This window comes from Delphinapterus leucas, chromosome 5, assembly GCF_059928025.1.
Source record: "Delphinapterus leucas isolate spDelLeu-1000000601 "Yukka" chromosome 5, BTC_Dleu_Yukka2, whole genome shotgun sequence".
NCBI lineage: Eukaryota > Metazoa > Chordata > Mammalia > Artiodactyla > Monodontidae > Delphinapterus > Delphinapterus leucas.
Window position 1 is genome coordinate 2,794,277 of NC_143133.1, and position 19,599 is coordinate 2,813,875.

Genomic DNA, 19,599 nt, shown 5'->3' on the forward strand with positions numbered 1-19,599 from the left:
AAGAGCTCAATGCCCTCCTGTAACGATGATCTGTCAGTGTGGCAAAAACAACGCACACTGACCATCATTCCTTTAGAAACCTCTGCTGCGGAGCCCACAGCCCGCCTGGAACCAGGTTAGCAAAATAAAGATACGGCCCTGACGCCGTGGCGTGTGTGGTCTCTGGGAGGACAGTGGCCGCAGAACCACTCAAGCAAATATAACATTACAAAGTGTGTTGTGTGGTGTGCCGGTGACCGGACGCTGGGGTGAGCGGTGGGGCCGGGGCGCCAGCTGACGGTGAGCAGCCTCCTCCTGGCATGTCTGCGTGGGACACAGTCTTACCTGTAGATGGAACAGCTGGAGCACGTGTTCTGGGGTTGGGCCTGTATCAGTGTCCTGGGGCCGCCACAACTCGGCACCCCAGATGGGGGCTTAAACAGCAGAAATGTATTTCCTCACGGTCCTGGAGGCTGGGAGGCTGGGATCAAGGTGTTCGCATGATGGACTCCTCCTGAGGCCTCTCTCCTTGGCGTGTATACGGCCGTCTTCTCCCTGTGTCCTCACGTGGTCATCCCTTTGGGTCCTAATCTCCTCTTCTTATAAGGGCACCAGTCAAATTGCATCAGGGCTCACCCTGAAGCCCTCATTTTACCTTCATTAGCTCTGTAAAGGCCTTCTCTCCAAATGCAGTCACATTCCGAGGTTCTGGGGGCTCGGGCTTCAACAAATGAATTCGAGGGGACACAGATCCTGAGTCCATTTCCGGACTGCACACGTGGCATGTGACGTGGGCAAGTTCCCGTGCTCTCCTGCCTTAGTTTCCCCTCCTGTAGCCCAAGGACTGTTTACCCCCGTCCCATGGGGGTCCCAGAAAGTACTGGAAGAGTGCCCGGGGCTTGGCCTGCCCTCAGGGGAGGTCAGACTCCCAGGGCGGTTGCTCTCAGTCTGCACACCAACCCTGAATGGGTGGGGTCCCTTGGAGCACTTCAGGCAACCCCCCAAGGACTCGCAGCTGGATGGAGTCAGGGCCGGGAAATCCCGTGTTCACAGTCCTGGGTTGGTAGGAAACCGGCGGGCCTCGGAAATGGCCACCAAGCCAAAGAGTCTCGTGTGTGGAGCTGTGCTCTACAGCCCACCACCTCTGTGACCCCCAGGCGGTTAAAAAAAAATGTTTCTAGCAGCTTTATTCATAATAGCCCCAAACCGGAAACTATTCCAAGATCCATCCGCTGGTAAGTGGATAAATGAACTGTGATGCATCCGAGCATCAGTACAAAGGGACAAGCTCCGGACGTGTGCAAAACAAGGTGGCTCTCTAACGCCTTATGTAAGGGAAGGAAGGCAGACTGAAAAGGCGAGACTCGAGGGTTCCATTCACACGATTTTTTAAAATAGACCTTATATTCTAGAGCAGTTTTAGGTTCATAACATGGTTGAGCAGAACGCACAGTGAGTTCCCAGACACCCCTTGAGCACCCGCTAACTTCTCCAAGGTAGGTTCTCCATCTGTAAAAGGAGACACAGCCGTGGATCCAGCAGGGAGAGTGGGAATTCCATCAGGTAGTCTTTGGAAACTTACAAGTGCCACGCCCAGGGCCAGGGCAGTTCTCAGAGGCTCAATAAACACTTCGTGGAGGCGGCTGGCTGGCCGGCCCCCAGGGCTTATAGATGGTGGAAGAGGCAGGCTCCTGAGGGTTCTGGAAAGGTGCCCCAAGCCAGGCTGCTCAGAGCCGTGGAGGAGGGGTCCTTCAGCCCTACTTGGCTTCCTGTGAAGTTTATCATTTGTTATAATGATGGAAAACTACCAGCTTGTCCTCAAGGCTCCAGCAGGAGCCAGGCTCTTATCTCCCATCAGCAACGGTGAGGCCAGGAGAGCTGGCTAGAAGATGGGGCCCTTTCTGCTCCTGGAGAGCCAGGGCAGCGTTGCTGCACACGACCCCTGGCGGCTGCCACCATCCGTAAGGGCTAGACTCTTGCCAGGTCCCCACCCAGCTGGGCTGCAGGCAGAGGCCAGGAGCCTGGAGCATGGGATGGCCTGTCCTCAGAGATGGGGCTCAAGTCCTGGCTGTCACCTCCCCGCTGTGTGACGTTGGTACCTTCCTTCACCTCTCCAAATGAAGCTCTCCAGCTAGGGTGTTTCTTCAGCACCTACCACCTGCCAGTGGCACAGAGACCAACAACTCCCCCAGGTGCCAGGGAGGCTGAGACTTGAGCAAATGCAGGGCCCACCCAGGGCTGCTCGACTCTGAAGCTGGAGTTTGAACCCCCATCCCAGGGCCCGTGCTCCTGTGTAAGGTGCACCAGGCTCCCTGCCGCTCGGGGTGATCTGCTCGAGAAGCAGGAGAAGCCCCTTCCCCTGGCTCCCTCTGTCTCCCAGCTCCCAGCGGAGCTACCGGCTTTGGGGGGCCCCAGGCAGATGCCGCAGGGATTTCTGTCCCACAGGTCCGCTTCCCTGAGTCGCACGGCACCTGCGGCTCAGAGTTGGGGCCTCTTCAGAGCACAGGGATGAAGATCTGGGGACACAGTTCCTTCCGGTGCTCTGGGCCTGCACTGGGGCCCGGTGAACACGTGGCCGACCGCCAGCTGGGAAACACATTTCAGTGTGAGCCACGGCTCAGCAAACGTTTCCTCAGGCCTCTGCTGTGCCTCAGGCTGGGGGAGGGGAGAGCATTGGAGGGTGAGTGGTGGGCGGATCTGAGGGCACTACCAGACGAAGCAGCCCCCGCCCCCGCCAGCAGCCAGGATGAAACCCATTCACATCAGCTTGAGAGAAGAAAGCTCGAGCGGAGGGGTGTACCCGCATCAGGTGTGCTTGTCACCAGCTCTGTCCCCTCCCATCCCCCTCTCTGCTTGCCTGCCTCCTCCTGAGAGCCCCCCTGGGTGACGGGATGTCCTCCCAGCTCAGCAGCCCCGGGACGGAGGGCTCTGGATCAGGTCCCATGCCTAGCCCAGAAGCCCAGAACGGGATCAGCTCCACTTGACCACCTGGACCCAAGGTGGGAATGGAGATTATTCTGCCCAAAAAAGTCAGGTGTTCTGGCCGGGAGGGCAACGGGCAGTGTGTGGATGTAAGGCAGCCCCACGAGGGCCCCTGCTTTGCCACTTTCTCCCTGAAGCCCCTCTGGCATCTGGACAGCAGCAGGCTGGTCACTGGCTGGGCCTTAGATGTCCTTGTCCTGCAGAGAGCCCCCTTCCTGCTCCCCCAGCTGGTGCACCCCTCAAGGGCAGGCATCTGTGCCCCTGGGAGTATTGAGCTGTTTCTGGTGTGATGAAAGGTAAGCCAGCCTCTGGTCCACTTTGCGTCTTTACCTGGAGAAAGTCCTTCCTTAGACCACACTGGTGGGTCCCTGGTGGCAGGGCTGTCCTCCGCCCAAGACCCCCCCTGAGGCCCCTCCTGGAGTGACTCCTCCCCAGCGCTGGGCCCGCGCCTCAGCCCCACTCTGATCTCTCTCCGCACGGGGGCCGAGGCTTTGCTTGGCCCTGGGACGGGACTGAGGCTACTGGAGGCTGGGCTCCCGGCCACAAAGCCTGTCGGAGGCCCACGCTGTCCCCAGTTCCCAGTCTGGGAAAATCCAGACCACCCTGAACGAGCCCCCGCTGGGCTGCTGAGCGGACGATGCACGGCTCTGAGCGGCGGCTTCCTGGTGGGGCCACAACCACTGGCCAACGGTTCGCGTTCGTCCCTAATGAACAGCTTTCACTTAAACCCTGAGCAGGCGCCAGAGTCTGTGCCCTGCTGCCCCCCGTGCCGAGCATCCATGTTCCCTGGAGCCCTGTACGCCCAGCAGAGCACTTTTTCAACTATTTTTGTTAATTGTGGTAAAATACACATAACATAAAATTTACCGTCTTCAGCGTTCTTTTAAAGACTTTTTTGACATGGACCATTTTTAAAGTCTTTATTGAAGGTGTTACAATATTGCTTCTGGGTTTTTTGTTGTTGTTGTTTGTTTTTTTTTTATGTGTTGGTTTTTTGGCCGCGAGGAGTGTGGGATCTTAGCTCCCCGACCAGGGATCGAACCCACACCCCCTGCATTGGAAGGCGAAGTCTTAACCACTGGACCACCAGGGAAGTCCTGTCGTCATCATTTTTAAGTGATAGTTCAGTGGCATTAAGTGCATTCACATCGTTGTGTGGCCATCACCACCATCCGTCCCCAGAACTCTTTTCACCTTGTAAAACTGAAACTCTGCCCCCCTCCAACTCTGACTGCCCCGCCCGCCATCCCTGGCAACCACCTGATAACTTCTGTCTTTATGATTTTGACTATTCTAAGCAAGGCTAAGATTTTGTTGTTGTTGTTTCGAGCCAAGGAGGAGAGTTCCAAGAAGCCAAAATGTGTGCGGATCCATATGTCACAGCTGTTCTTGCAATGTCCCCACCAGAAGGCTTCCAGGTGCTCTTGCATACCTCTAATGACAGGGTGCTCACTCCGTCCTGGCGCGGCCCATCGCTGAGACTAAAGGAGAGGAAACAGCGGGGGTCAAGACGACGGGCTCCCTTCCGTCTCTTCACGGATCCAGCAAGCGTTTGCTGAGCTCCTATGACGCGCCAGGCCCTGCGCCAGGGCTGGGACACATGAGCTCAAGGCAGCTGCTTTCGGGGAGGGGTCTGGCCCGTGGCAGCGAGCAAGCAGCACCCACTCAGGGGCCCGGGCTGCTGGGCTCTGACTTGCCCACTGTGGGCACCATTCCACGGCCCACTTGTCGATTCTGGTCATTTCTCAGGAGTGCTGGGTCACTTCTGGTCCTCCGAGAAGCACATGGGAGGGGGCATTCCATGTGTGGGATCGAGGGAATCGCTGATGGAGGGGAGGGAGTAGCTGATGGGTGGCTTGAGCGAAGACTGCGGACAGGGGACACGCACTGGGCAGGCTGGCTCTGGAACCACCAGCACGACACCCAGGTTGGGATCAGGGCTTCAGATGCGGTGGCTCAAAGGAATCAGGATCTCAGGGACCCGGGGGAACCCTGCATGAGAGCGGGACCAAAGTCCCACTTTACAGAAGAGTGGGAATCAGGAGGCAGGTCCTGCTCCAGCTGGGACACAGACACGGGGCTGGGAACCTCCCTCAACGCCACCACTTTACAGAAGAGTGGGAATCAGGAGGCAGGTCCTGCTCCAGCTGGGACACGCACACGGGGCTGGGAACCTCCCTCAACGCCACGCACGTCCACGGTGGCACAGAGCGCCAGGCCCACTGAGCGTATGCCTCCTGCACCCTGCCAGGACCACCCAGCTCTGGGTTTAATGAGAAAAGGCCCCATTAAACAAACACGAGGAGCATATATGGCTCTGGTGCAGCAACTCGGCACCTCCCTGCCCGGCTCCCGGAAGGACGGGGCCCGAGGAACCAACCTGATGGACCAGAGGCTCGAAGAGGGCTGCCCTGGTCAGATGGTTCTCAGGGTGCACAGGGCCAGCCCAGGGCTGGAGGCGGATGGGAGTTCCGTGCGGCCGGGGATAGACCAAGGAATAAAAGGTAAACATGTGAAAGAATGAGTGAGTGAGCGAATGAATGAGTGACTGAGGGACACTTCAGGGCCTGTGGTTAGAGATGTGCCGGCCTCCGGCTGAACTCCCTGCTTGCCCTCACTCTGCCCCCTTCCCTCATTTCTACCTCTTCCCAGGGGCCCGGGGTGTCCTGAGCCCCCCTCACTGCAGGGAGATGCGGCCCAAGGGAGCGTGGAGAGGCAAGCCGGGTTCTGTCTGGCTTGCTGTGCACTTGCCCAGGCAGGAGCGGGGCAGAAAGCGTGCACAGCCCTGCTGGGTAAAGCCTGGGGGGGCCTGTCTTCGGCTCACGGACACAGAGGGGAGCAGACACGTGGGGACACAGGCCTCACGGGACAGCGTGTTGGGGGGAGGAGGGACAGTCTGGGGCAGGCGGCCCCTCGGGGCAGCGCTGGCCCCATGTTGGTCCGCAGCCCCTGGGATGCGCCTGTGGGGGCGGGGGGCAGCACCGCGCGCCCAGATCCCCTGAGGCAGCTCAGAAGCGAACAATAAAAGCATTTCTGTTGCCTTTCCAGCCCAGACAGAATCAATAAATTCTGGAAACATGAGAACAGCTGACCTCTGAGATTTCTAGCACAACTTCAGAGTTTGGTCTGGGCTCCGGTTCAGGGCTGGGGGCAAGTCTGGAAGTGCTGGGAAGCCCCCCGTGCACAGGGCCCCACTCCGGGCTTCGGCAGAGGCAAGGGGTCGAGAGGAGACCCACTTGGGCCAGGCCCGCTGAGGGCGGATCCCAGCAGGCTGTGTAGACGAGCCGCTCCCTGGGGGCTGTGCTATGGCCTCCAGGCTTTGGCGAATCCTCAGCCCCCTCCCCGCCCCGAAGGTCGGTGGGCGGGGCGGGCCCCCCACCCCACCCCGAGGTCCAGGCGCTGGGAGGGACCTCTGCTTCTTGCTAGGCTCCCCTGCTGGCACTCGGGTCACCACGGTCCCCACCGCGCCAGGGAGCTCTCGGAGGCCGCGGGAAGCAGACACACCAACAGGTGTCAGAGCCGGTGGCGGGCAGCCCCGCTGGGGCCGAAACCACCATCTCTAGGCCTGCGGGGCCTACCCCTGGACCGCACAGCCACCGTGGAGGCCCGGGGGCCCGGAGATTGTTCAGGGGGGTCTGCTGAGCCTTCCTAGAAACGGTGGCGTTTGGCCTGAGCTTTGCAAAATATGTGAACGTCTCTGGAAAGCACTAGTGTGCAGGCTGCTGGGTCTCCCGGGAAGGACGTCCGGGAGTCCCAGAGGGCAGGCCGCTCAGCACCCTGCAGCCTCCGTGGCGGACACGCCTGTGGTGGACGTGCTGCGCCGGACAGGCTGGGTCTGTCCTGGGAGCAGGGAGGAGGCAGAGGCAGCGCAGCACTGGCCCCGCGCCCCTCGCAGGCTGGACTGCTGCCCTCCCCAGTGGCGTCTGACGTGGCCCCTGCCTGCAGTGCTGGCTCTCCCGTGGTGGGTCCTGCCCCTCCGAGAGCCTCCCTACAGCGGGGGCCCCGCCCCTCCCCGCCCCCGCCTTCTGGGCACCCCTCCTGGGTGTCAAGCCAGCCCCCCGACGGGTTAGGCCCTAGACGGAGCTGCAGCCCCAGCACACGGTGTGTCCCCTTCCTCTCACGGCCCTCGTGTCCAGTCCCCAGTTCTAACAGCGATGTGGGGGGACAGCACAGGGCTTTGCCGATGGGTCGGACGTGGGTCTGAGGGCAGTGTGGAGGGGTCTCGCGGAGGGCAGGCTGGCCAGTGGGACGCGGGCAGACTTGTGTGGCATGCTAGGGAGGAGGTGGCCGCCAGGCGTGCAAGGTTAATGCGAGGAAGGGGTGGGCTGCAGGCGCACCTGTGGGAGCCGCAGGCACGGCGGGCAGCGGGGGTCCCGGCAGCCGGGTCCCTGCGGCAGACAGGGCAGCACAGGTGCCGCACCTCGGGGCTCAGCCAGACGGTGACCTGGAGGGTCCGTACGTCCGTGACCACACGAGCCTGTGAGGCCAGCACTGTTGACCAGTGTGGACACTGGGGCCAGGAGATGGGACGTGCTTGCTCACGGTCACCGAGGGAAGGCTCCCAGACGCCGGGACTTCCCATCGCCCTTTACAGGAGCTGCCTGTACATGGAGGGGACCACAAACATGTGGACCAATGAACTAGGATGAAAGGAGAAGCCCCCCAAAGATAGGTGTGAGGGGGCAGCAGGGCGGCTGGGCCATCCACCGCAGCCGAGCCGCCGGCCCCTCTAGACCTCAAGGTCGCAGAACAAGCCTTTCTGAAGAGCATCCAGCCGGGTCAGGCGTAGATGGTGGTTTGGGGGGGGGGCGGCTCTTTCTCGGACATCCCGCTTCTCCAATTTCAACAGGAAATGAGACTGTTACAGGACATACAGGATGGTAGCTGTGGGTTTCAGCTCAGATGAGGCCTGAATGCACGTGCCCGCGTGTGCTGGAGAGCCTGTGCAGGCACGCGGACCTCTCACGTGCGTGTGCATGGTGTCCCGGTGGGCGTGCGTGTGGGTGCAGACATGCCTTTTGATACGTTCATATAAATGAAGCGTTTCCTTAGGTTATGTATCCAGAGGTAAGATGCAGGCAGCATTTCAAGTTTCTCTTTTCTCAAAACGACCAAAACAAACACTTCTGTCCTCTGCCAACCAACTGCAGGGTGCTTGCATCGCCAAAATGGAGCCCGACCGCGAGGGGGACCTCACTAACTTCCCAGCGCAGTAGAGCCAACTGCCCTTTGCCGGTGAATGTGTGCTCTCCCAATTTTTCGGATTTTTCCCGAGTGTCTGGCATCTGCGTGCACAGGCACCCCGTGGTGCTCTCCCACCTTCCTCATCCCTCTCCTTTCCCTGTATATGGATGAATTCTTTGTTTCTTTGGTTTACAGAGAAGCAGTGTCAGATCAACCCCTCTCCTGAAACCAGCTGGGCCAGCGCCACCTCTGCGGGGTGAGAAGATCCAAAGAAAACCATTCCCTTTGTCCCTGACTTCTCATGGCTGTACAATCAGCTTAAAAATAATGTCACGGGGACTTCCCTGGCGGTCCAGTGGTTGAGTTCACGCTTCCAACGCAGGGGGCGCACGTTTGATCCCTGGTCGGGGAACTAAGATCCCACATGCCGTGCGGCGTGGCCAGAAGATTAAAAATAATAACAGTAATGTCACGGGCCGCTGTGATGGAAGAGGAGTTAGGCCGGGTTGTTCAGTAGGTTTCCAATTCCACACCAAGGAATCTGAGGCTGCATCTGGGGTCTGTGGGGGAATGTGATCGTAATCGACTAGTGATGTCTGCCGAGGGCAGGGGTAGGAAGTGGGGGCAGAGGTGCTACGTGCTGAGCAAGACTGAGTTGGGCATTATGGGTGTGGCTATGAGGAGTGAGGGCAGCCCTGGCTCCTGGTGACACCCCAGTTCTCTAGAGTATTACTAGAGCACTGCCAGCATGCTGCATCTCAGTGCCTTTGCACTTGCTGCTCCCTCCACCTGCAGTGCTGTCCCTCACCCTGTGACCTCACTCATCCTTCACTGTGCAGCTCAAGTGGGTCCTTCCACCTGCCACCGCCTCAACCATCCCGTCCCCGGAAGACACCAGGCCCCTGGACCCTTACTGCTCTGTCTCCACTGTGTCTGCCCTACACCTCTGCTGCACAGGGGCCGTATTGGTACGTCTTGGTGCCCAGTGCCCTCCAAGGAGTCTGGCACCAACCAGGGGTGCCCGGGGCTGGGGGTGTGGGCGAGCCCTCGGGGGTGGGAGGGAGCCTCAAATTCTGACCCAAGGGAGGAAAGAGGGAGGAGAAGACAGAGGTGGGAGGAGGAGGGAGGAAGGGGGTGCTTGAGGGAGTGGCAGGGAGTATCCGAGCAGAGAATGCTCCAGGGCTGGGAGACCTGAGCCTTTGTCTTTAAAGAAGGAGGGGACGATTGAGGGCAACCAGGAGTGCCAAGGTACGGCTTGGGGGGCACCTTGGGCACCGGGTGGGCGTGTGTCTGGAAGACAGGATGGCATGGGGGCTTGGGGTTTGGACCTGCCGGATGCTCGCCAGGCCGGGCGGCTGCAGGGAGCCGTGCAGCGCTGGTTCCCGCCTCTGGGTGGTGGCCCAGCTTCTGCTTCCCAGAGCCTGAGGCCGTGGACACGCAAAGTCTGGCTTCTTCCCTTGCTCTTGGCAAGTGGCTCAGGCAGTAGATAATTGGATCTGTGAATTTGGTGCGGCTCTTTACAGAAAGCTTTTAGTCCCCAGAACAGGGTGGAAATTGGATTTCAGGCTCCTGGCTTAAAGATGCTCTCTGATTCCGGACTCCCGTCCTGCCTGCGTGTGTGTGTGTGTGTGTGTCGGGGGGGGGGGGCAGCAGCCTCCGTCCAGGGTAGATGATAAATTATGCATCCACTTAACACCCAGTTCAGGCCAGGTCGATGCCAGGGGCTTGGGCTGTCCAGCATCTCTCATCTCTAAACAAATTTTGTTTACATGAGCCACTGGGCTCCAAATCTGGCGGTCATCAGACAATTATCCCCCATATGAATTTTCCCCAATATGAACTCTAGACTTGGGTTGTACGTATGGGTCTGGGAGACCCCATGGCGCAGACCTCTGTGGACTGAGCTGCCAGATGGGACCCTTGGAGGAAGGATGGTTTCTTCACAGAAACACATAGAGGTCCCTGGGCAGTTAGTCTTGGCAAAGACGCTTTAAATGTGCCAGCTGAAGTTTTGGAGACCATGTGAACTCCTTGTGAGACTCTTGGACTGTGATCGTGTGCCTGTCCTGTTCTTTCCATTGCAAGCTGAGAGGCCGCCTCCTTCAGGAAGCCCTCCATGAGTTTTCTCTCTTCTCTGACCTGTCCCCATTGGGACCACTCACTGACTCAGACGCAGGCTGCCCCGGGGATGCCTTTCTCATCTCAAGTATGAGAGTCTCCCGAGGGTCATTGGGACCATCTTCCCGGGTGGAGACCCCTCTATCTCTCTGGAAACCCTCCTTGATCCAAGAGAGGCAGAGAGGGGTTCTCCAGGGAGAATACGTGCTTGAATGGATGGGGAAAAGAAAGAGAAGGGGAAGAGCAGGACTCCACTGCCTGCCTGGAGGAGCAGGCCTGGCCACACTCTCCCAGCTTCTGTGAGAAAGTTCCAGCAAGGTATGTTCTATGACTCCGTTTGGAAAGAGAGGAAACTGAGGCCCAGGAAGGAGGAGGTTTGGCCAAGGCCATGGACCAGCGGCAGCAGGACGAGCTCCCTGCCCCAGGGGCCTCCCAGATACCCTGCCCCCAGCTGGCTATGCTCCCACTGGGCCTGCCCCTGCTCCATCCACAAGGCACTTTTCTGCAGAGGGCCCTGCAGCCCCAGCTCCCAGGTGCAAACAGTGAGTGTACAGTGACGTGGCTCAGGGGACAGGGTCATGGTGGGGACCAGACCCAAAGGCCTGCCCGGGCTCATCCCCGGGACAGCCGTTTACACACACATGCACAGTGCAAGGGCATTGCGCGGCAGCCGGAATTATGCAAATGTGCAATGACTCTATGAATATGATTAGCTTTACTTTGTGGGCAGAGCCTCAAATAATCGAATCTGGGGACAAGTCGCTTTACCTCCCTGACTTCTCTGCAGACCAAGCTTCAGAGCGTTCCCCACAAGGCTGGCGACAGCAACAAACATCCTAAGACGTCGGAAACCAGGCAGGCCAGGAACGTGAGGGGCGGGCCTTTGCGTGTCCCCGTCAAGGCCGCCATCTGCTGAGCAGTTGCTGTTTGCCGAGGGCTCGGCCGGAAGCCAGGAGCAGAGGGCGTCCCTGGCAGCCCTCAAGGGTCTCCTGTTGTTACAGGGGATGAAGTTTGGGGCACCGGAGAATGTGCCTGCTTAACTGCCAGGCTCAGGTTCAGCTGCGAGGAGAGAGGAATGCAGATGACGTGCAGGATCCGTGGGAACCTCCACTTTTCAACGTGCCCGCAGTTTCTCCCCTACCGGTTGTGTCGGCAAGACGGGCTCTGTGGAGAGAATGGCTTTATTTTTTTTTATTTATTTATTTTCAACATCTTTTTTGGAGTATAAATGCTTTACAGTGGTGTGTTGGTTTCTGCTTTATAACAAAGTGAATCAGCTGTACATATACCTATATCCCCATATCCCCTCCCTCTTGTGTCTCCCTCCCTCCCACCCTCCCTATCCCACCCCTCTAAGTGGTCACAAAGCACCGAGCTGATCTCCCTGTGCTATGCGGCTGCTTCCCACTAGCTATCTATTTTACGCTTGGTAGTGTATACATGTCCATGCCACTCTCTCACTTCGTCCCAGCTTACCTTTCCCCCTCCCCGTGTCCTCAAGTCCATTCTCTACATCTGCGTCTTTATTCCTGTCCTGCCCCTAGGTTCTTCAGAACCATTTTTTTTTGATTCCATATATATGTCTTAGCATACGGTATTTGTTTTTCTCTTTCTGACTTACTTCACCCTTTATGACAGACTCTAGGTCCATCCACCTCACTACAAATAACTCAGTTTTGTTTCTTTTAATGGCTGAATAACATTCCATTGTATATATGTGCCACATCTTCTTTATCCATTCATCTGTTGATGGACACTTAGGTTGCTCTCATGTCCTGGCTATTGTAAATAGAGCTGCAATGAACATTGTGGTACATGACTCTCTTTGAATTATGGTTTTCTCAGGGTATATGCCCAGTAGTGGGCTTGCTGGGTCGTATGGTAGTTCTGTTTTTAGTTTTTTAAGGAACCTCCATACTGTTCTCCATAGTGGCTGTATCAATTTACATTCCCACCAGTGCAAGAGGGTTCACTTTTCTCCACACCCTCTCCAGCATTTATTGTTTGTAGATTTTTTGATGAGGGCCATTCTGGCTGGTGTGAGGTGATACCTCATTGTAGTTTTGATTTGCATTTCTCTAGTGATTAATGATGTTGAGCATCCTTTCATGTGTTTGTTGGCAATCTGTATGTCTTCTTTGGAGAAATGTCTATTTAGGTCTTCTGCCCGTTTTTGGATTGGGTTGTTTGTTTCTTTAATATTGAGCTGCATGAGCTGCTTGTATATTTTGGAGATTAATCCTTTGTCATTTGCTTCATTTGCAAATATTTTCTCCCATTCTGAGGGTTGTCTTTTGGTCTTGTTTATGGTTTCCTTTGCTGTGCAAAAGCTTTGAAGTTTCATTAGGTCCCATTTGTTTATTTTTGCTTTTATTTCCATTTCTCTAGGAGGTGGGTCAAAAAGGATCTTGCTGTGATTTACGTCATAGAGTGTTCTGCCTATGTTTTCCTCTAAGAGCTTGATAGTGTCCAGTCCTACATTTCGGTGTCTAATCCATTTTGAGTTTATCTGTGTGTATGGTGTTGGGGAGTGTTCTAATTTCATTCTTTTACATGTAGCTGTCCAGTTTTCCCAGCACCACTTATTGAAGGGGCTGTCTTTTCTCCATTGTATATTCTTGCCTCCTTTATCAAAGATAAGGTGACCATATGTGCGTGGGTTTATCTCTGGGCTTTCTATCCTGTTCCATTGATCTATATTTCTGTTTTTTGTGCCAGTACCATACTGTCTTGATTACTGTAGCTTTGTGGTATAGTCTGAAGTCCGGGAGCCTGATTCCTCCAGCTCCGTTTTTCTTTCTCAAGATTGCTTTGGCTATTCAGGGTGTTTTGTGTTTCCATACAAATTGTGAAATTTTTTGTTCTAGTCCTGTGAAAAATGCCATTGGTAGTTTGATAGGGATTGCATTGAATCTGTGGATTGCATTGAATCTGTAGATTGCTTTGGGTAGTATAGTCATTTTCACAATGTTGATTCTTCCAATTCAAGAACACGGTATATCTCTCCATCTGTTTGTATCATCTTTAATTTCTTTCATCAGTGTCTTATAGTTTACTGCATACAGGTCTTCTGTCTCCTTAGGTAGGTTTATTCCTAGGTATTTTGTTATTTTTGTTGCCATGGTAAGTGGGAGAGTTTTCTTAATTTCCCTTTCAGATTTTTCATCATTAATGTATAGGAATGCAAGAGATTTCTGTGCATGAATTTTGCATCCTGCTACTTTACCAAATTCATTGATTAGCTCTAGTAGTTTTCTGGTAACATCTTTAGGATTCTCTATGTATAGTATCATGTCATCTGCAAACAGTGACAGCTTTACTTCTTCTTTTCTGATTTGGATTCCTTTCATTTCTTTTTCTTCTCTGATTGCCGTGGCTAAAACTTCCAAAACTCTGTTGAATAATAGTGGTGAGAGTGGACATCCTTGTCTCGTTCCTGATCTTAGTGGAAATGCTTTCAGTTTTTCACCATTGAGAATGATGTTGACTGTGGGTTTGTCATATACGGTCTTTATTATGTTGAGGTAAGTTCACTCTATGCCCACTTTCTGGAGGGTTTTTTTTTATCATAAATGGGTGTTGAATTTTGTTGAAAGCTTTTTCTGCATCTATTGAGATGATTACATGGTTTTTCTCCTTCAATTTGTTAGTATGGTTTTTCACATTGATTGATTTGCGTATATTGAAGAATCCTTTCACCAATGGACAGATCATCCAAAATGAAAATAAATAAGGAAACACAAGCTTTAAATGATACATTAAAAAAGATGGACTTAATTGATATTTATAGGACATTCCATCCCAAAACAACAGAATACACATTCTTCTCAAGTGCTCATGGAACATTCTCCAGGATAGATCATATCTTGGGTCACAAATCAAGCCTTGGTAAATTTAAGAAAACTGAAATCGTATCAAGTATCTTTTCCAACCACAATGCTATGAGACTAGATATCAATTACAGGAAAAAATCTGTAAAAAATACAAACACATGGAGCCTAAACAATACACTGTAAGGTCGGATCTTAACAAAACGGCACCGCGAAACAAAGGAAAGCTTCAAGTGAGCTTTATTAGGGAGCGCTCCCGGGCAAGGTTCACTGGTCCGAGAGAAAGGGGCCAGAGAAGTCGCGTCCAGTACTGGATGAGGGGAATTTTTATTGGGGTAAAAGCAGAAGGTGGCTTGCAAGGGGAGGGGGTGGTTTGCTATACAGGGTAATTCCTTATTTGGTGAGGATACAGCAGGGCCCGGTGTTGGTTGGTCTGTTGTGGGGCGTAAGCCCATTTTCCCTTCCTGTCAGCCCCATTGTTTTCTGGGCAGGAAGTTAGAGTCTCTTGTTGATTCCCAGAACAGGTGAGGTCATTATGTCCCAATGCCTCTCCTACCTCATACTGGTCGATGTTTTCTCTTACCCCCCGGGCCTCCTTTCACCCGGGCCAACGGACCTTACATACACTACTACATAACCAAGAGATCACTGAAGAAATCAAAGAGGAAAACAAAAAGTACCAACAAACAAATGACAGTGGAGACAAAACGACCCCAAACCCATGGGATGCAGCAAAAGTAGTTCTAAGAGGGAAGCAATAGCAATACAGTCATACCTCAAGAAACAAGAAAGACTTCAAATAAACAACGTAACCTTACACTTAAAGCAATCAGAGAAAGAAGAACAAAAAACCCCCAAAGTTAGCAGAAGGAAAGAAATCATACATGTCACGTCAGAAATAAATGAAAAAGAAATGAAAGAAACAAGAGTAAAGATCAACAAAGCTAAAAGCTGGTTCTTTGAGAAGATAAACAAAATTGATAAACCATTAGCCAGACTCATCAAGAAAAAAAGGGAGAAGACTCAAATCAATAGAATTAGAAAGGAAAAAGGAGAAGTAACAACAGACACTGCAGAAATACAAAGGATCATGAGAGATTACTACAAGCAACTATATGCCAATAAAATGGACAACCTGGAAGAAATGGACAAATTCTTAGAAAAGCACAACCTTCTGAGACTGAACCAGGAAAAAGTAGAAAATACAAACAAACCAATCACAAGCACAGAAATTGAGACTGTGATTAAAAATCTTCCAACAAACAAAAGCCCAGGACCAGGTGGCTTCACAGGAGAATTCTATCAAACATTTAGAGAAGAGCTAACACCCATCCTTCTCAAACTCTTCCAAAATATAGCGGAGGGGGCTTCCCTGGTGGCACAGTGGTTGAGAATCCGCCTGCCGATGCAGGGGACACGGGTTCGTGCCCCGGTCCCGGAAGATCCCACATGCCGCGGAGTGGCTGGGCCCGTGAGCCATGGCCGCTGAGCCTGCACGTCCGGAGCCTGTGCTCCGCAACGGGAGAGGCCACAGCAGTGAGAGGCCCGCGTACCGCAAAAAAAAAAAAAAAATATATATATAGGAGAGGGAGGAACACTCCCAAACTCATTCTACGAGGCCACCATCACCCTGATACCAAAACCAGACAAAGATGTCGCAAAGAAAGAAAACTACAGGCCAATATCACTGATGAACATAGATGTGAAAATCCTCCACAAAATACTAGCGAACAGAATCCAGCAGCACATTCAAAGGATCACACACCATGACCAAGTGGGGCTTATCCAGGAATGAGAGAATGGCTTTAGATCACTTGCTCATTCATTCCTTCGTTCCGGCCACGCTGCCTGTGCTGAGCGCAGAGCCTGGTCCCTCAACCGCAGGAGCTCCTGGTCCCCTCGGCTCCAGCAGGGCAGCTTAGGAAGTAACAGGGCTGCCACGCAGAGGAATCGGGGTGTCAGGAACCACAGCCACGGAGAAGCACCCGAGACGACCAACCAGAAAAATGGAATTTGAGTCGATAAGAGGAGAAACTCATAGGAATGCCTATGGCACACAGAAAAAACTAGAAAGTGATGTTTCTAAAAGCCGAGCTGGGGCGGTGAGACCACAGGCACCTTCTCTCTCACCTCCTCCCCAGCCCCAGCATCTTCTCCCACCAACGAGGGACACAGCAGCGGGGTGGGGGGTGTGTGTGTGTGTGTTTCCACAGAAGGGACGGAAAGCATCATTGCAGAGCTGTCTGAGCTGAGCTGCAGGCTCAGGAGCTGAGGGGGTTCCCCCTGGGGGAGAACCGCCCCTGGGCTGAGAAGACCCAGCCCATCGGGGGCTGCGAGGGTGCAGGTGGGGACGGCAGAGACAAGAGAGGCAGGGAGTTACTCTCACAGGGAAAAACCAGGAATGAGTCGCCAGAAGAGGAACCAATTAAAAAAAAAAAGACCAGGAGGGGAAGATGCTTGCCACCTGGAACCGGGCGTGAATGATGTGTAATAAATGTCATTCTTTTTCTGGAGGTGACAATTCAAAACTGTGACTTCGTAATTACCCACATGTCTTTATTTCATCCTTAGAAGGGTCCCACAGATAGCTCACATCATCATGCCGGATTTTCAGAGGCACAAGGAAAAGTCGAGACCAGGGTGAGAAGGGCCACCTGAGGGGCCCTCAGATGTGTCAAGTGCCAAGTGCTGGGTCCCACCAACAATCCTTGCATCACTGCTCATGCCAACAGTGCTCCTTTTTAGAGATGAGGAAACTGGGGGCCAGAGAGGTTGAGTCACCTGCCCAAAGACCCACAGCAAAAATGGCCAACCCAGGATGCATCCCTAAGACTTTGTCACCCCCAAACCTGCGCTCAGCCTTTGAATTTAGTCCAAACAAGAGAAGGTGGTCCAGGACAACACTACCTCCCTGCTGCCCACCAGATGGAGACCCTGCTCAGCACTGGCGCCCTGGGAACCAGAGATTGAGCCTGCCGATACCCTGAGTTTCCAGCAGGACAATGGAATAAGCCAGGTTTACCAGATGAAGATATAGGACACCCGGTCAAATTCCAATTTCAAATGAACGATGACTAAATCTTAAGTATATTCCATGCAATATTAGGAAATACACTAAAAATGTCTTCCTTGTTTATCTGAAATTAAAATTTAACTGGGAGTCCCTTTTTATCTGACGGCCCTGTTAGGAGAGAGGCCGGCGTGAGCATCTATGCAGGGGCTGCTTTCAGGGCGGCACGAAATCCTCCGGGCAGCTGGAGGGCTGCATATTAAGACACGCTTTGTCCCCGCGGCGCTGTGTCCGGCTCCACGCTGCTGGTCCCACCCCGCCTACAGGATGGGGATGGGATGAAGAGCCCCTCCCTCCACGGATATGCCGGAATGTCCTTGTTTCCACGTCACCTCTTTTAGCCCAGGATGACCCAGGGAGGACAGTTTTTATTGTTAGCGTTATTCGCATCCTCCTTTTTTACAGACAGGACGCCGGAGCTCAGCGAGGGAGGATGTGGCTCACCCGACACCCCACAGCAGGGAGGGGGCGCCCAGCTGTGCCCCACCCGCAGCCCAGGCCTTGGGGATGGGCACCTTGGCCGGGGAGGGTTGGGTCTGACGGGGGAAGGCTGCAGACTCCACAGCCAGAGAGAGAGGCGGGCGAACAGAGTAGCAAGGGAGGCTTTCCAGCACTTAATTCTACAAAACAGACGCCCACGGGCAGTAATGGAAGAATAGCGGCTCCCCTGGGCCACAGCCCTCCTCGTGCACGGACTGGGCAGAAAGGCAGGGGCCCTCCCCGAGCTGCAGCCTGGCCCTTCCGCCAGCTCTGTTGCACCTCCCCCTCGACTGACACGCCTCAGCTCCACCCACACCCCGGCATCCTGAGCCGCTGGGCGCACTCGGACAGCACCCGCTGTCCCTCTCAAGAGCCAGCTGCCCTGTGTCCTGGTTGGAGGGTGACCCTCAGGCAGCTGAGGCCTTCTTGGTCTGTGCAGTGCCCAGAAGGGCCCGCAAGCTCTCCCAGCCCACCCACCAGGCGGCCGACATCCAGGACTGGTGGGTGCAGAATAAGTCCTCCAGCTTCTCGGCTTTGGACGCCCTGGGGGGAAGCTCCGGGCGGCGGTGCGGTCCCGGGCTCGTGGGGTCCGCGCTCTGCGGTGCTAGCAGTTTTATCTTTTTCTAATATATAATTTTTTGGGGGGTATAGCTGACTTACAATGTTGTGTACAAATGTTGTGTACAGCAAAGTGAATCTGTTGTACGCATACGTATCTCCACTCTTTTTTAGTTCCCATATATGCCATTACAGAGTGCTGTGGTTTTGTGAATGGAGTCCCCTGGCACCTGCAGCATGCATGGGGCCAGTTCACGGAGGTCCTGTCTCCCATCACCCCTGGATTGGTTGGGCCTCACAGGGATGGGTTCTGGAGGCCCGCCCTCTGCCCCGCCCAGTGACCCCTCCCCATCCCCCATCCCCCATCCCCCCTGGGCAGGGCCTGGTTGTCCCCAGTATTGGGGTGGGGCTCTGGGGTCCGCACGCACCCCTCAGAGGCCCCTGCCCCAGGGATCATGTTGAACAGTGCATAGGAAACTTCTAGACAGCTCAAGAGACAGTCAGGGAAAGCAGACAGGTTTTCTCCTGCCTATTTCTTTTTTAATTGAAGTAACACTGATTTATAACGTTATATGTTCACGTGTACATCGTTATATTTCTACTTCTGTATACACAAGAGTGCTCACCACCAAAGATAGTTTCCATGCATACCATGTGTATAGCTGGCCCCCGTACCCATTTCTCCCTCCCCTGAGCCCTCTGGCAACCACTGCTCTGTTCTCGATCTATGTGTTTGTGTCTGTTTGCTTTGGTTTGTTCATTTATTTTGTTTTCGTTGATTTGACTGTTTATTATTTTAGCTTCCACACGTGAGTGAAATCCTACAGCGTTTGTCTTTCTCCATCTGACTTACTACATTCCGCTTAGCGTGATGCCCTCGAGGCCCCCCATCTTCCTGACTTTGGAGAGGAGGACCTGTACTTTCACTTACGCTGGGCCCAACGGTTTTTGCTGTTGAAGCCGCTGGTCCGGTGTGCTGTTGTGTGGCCCACAGGCTGGCACAGTTGGCAGCTGGGCCTGGGGCCTGGGGGAGGACTCCTCCGGGGTTCCCCTTGGGGAACGTCGTTGTGAAAGCTGGCGCTGGCACGCGCATGCCACTGTCCCATCGCAGCGTCCGCCTCCCTTCCATCCAAGCCCGCCCGGTGGTATGAGGTGGTGGTGACTTCCTGGGACCCCCAAGCCGGGTCATGAGAAGCCGTGCACCTCCCGCCCGATATCTTGGAGCACGTGCTCTCAGAACCCAGGCGCCATCCGAGGGAAGCCCAAGCCACGCGGAGAGGCCACGTGGAGGCTCTGTGGTCAGCAGCCCTGACACCAGCTGCCAGCCACGCAGGGGACTAACCTGGGCGTCCAGGGCAGCCGAGGCTTCAGACACCGCCGCCCAGCCAACCTCCCACG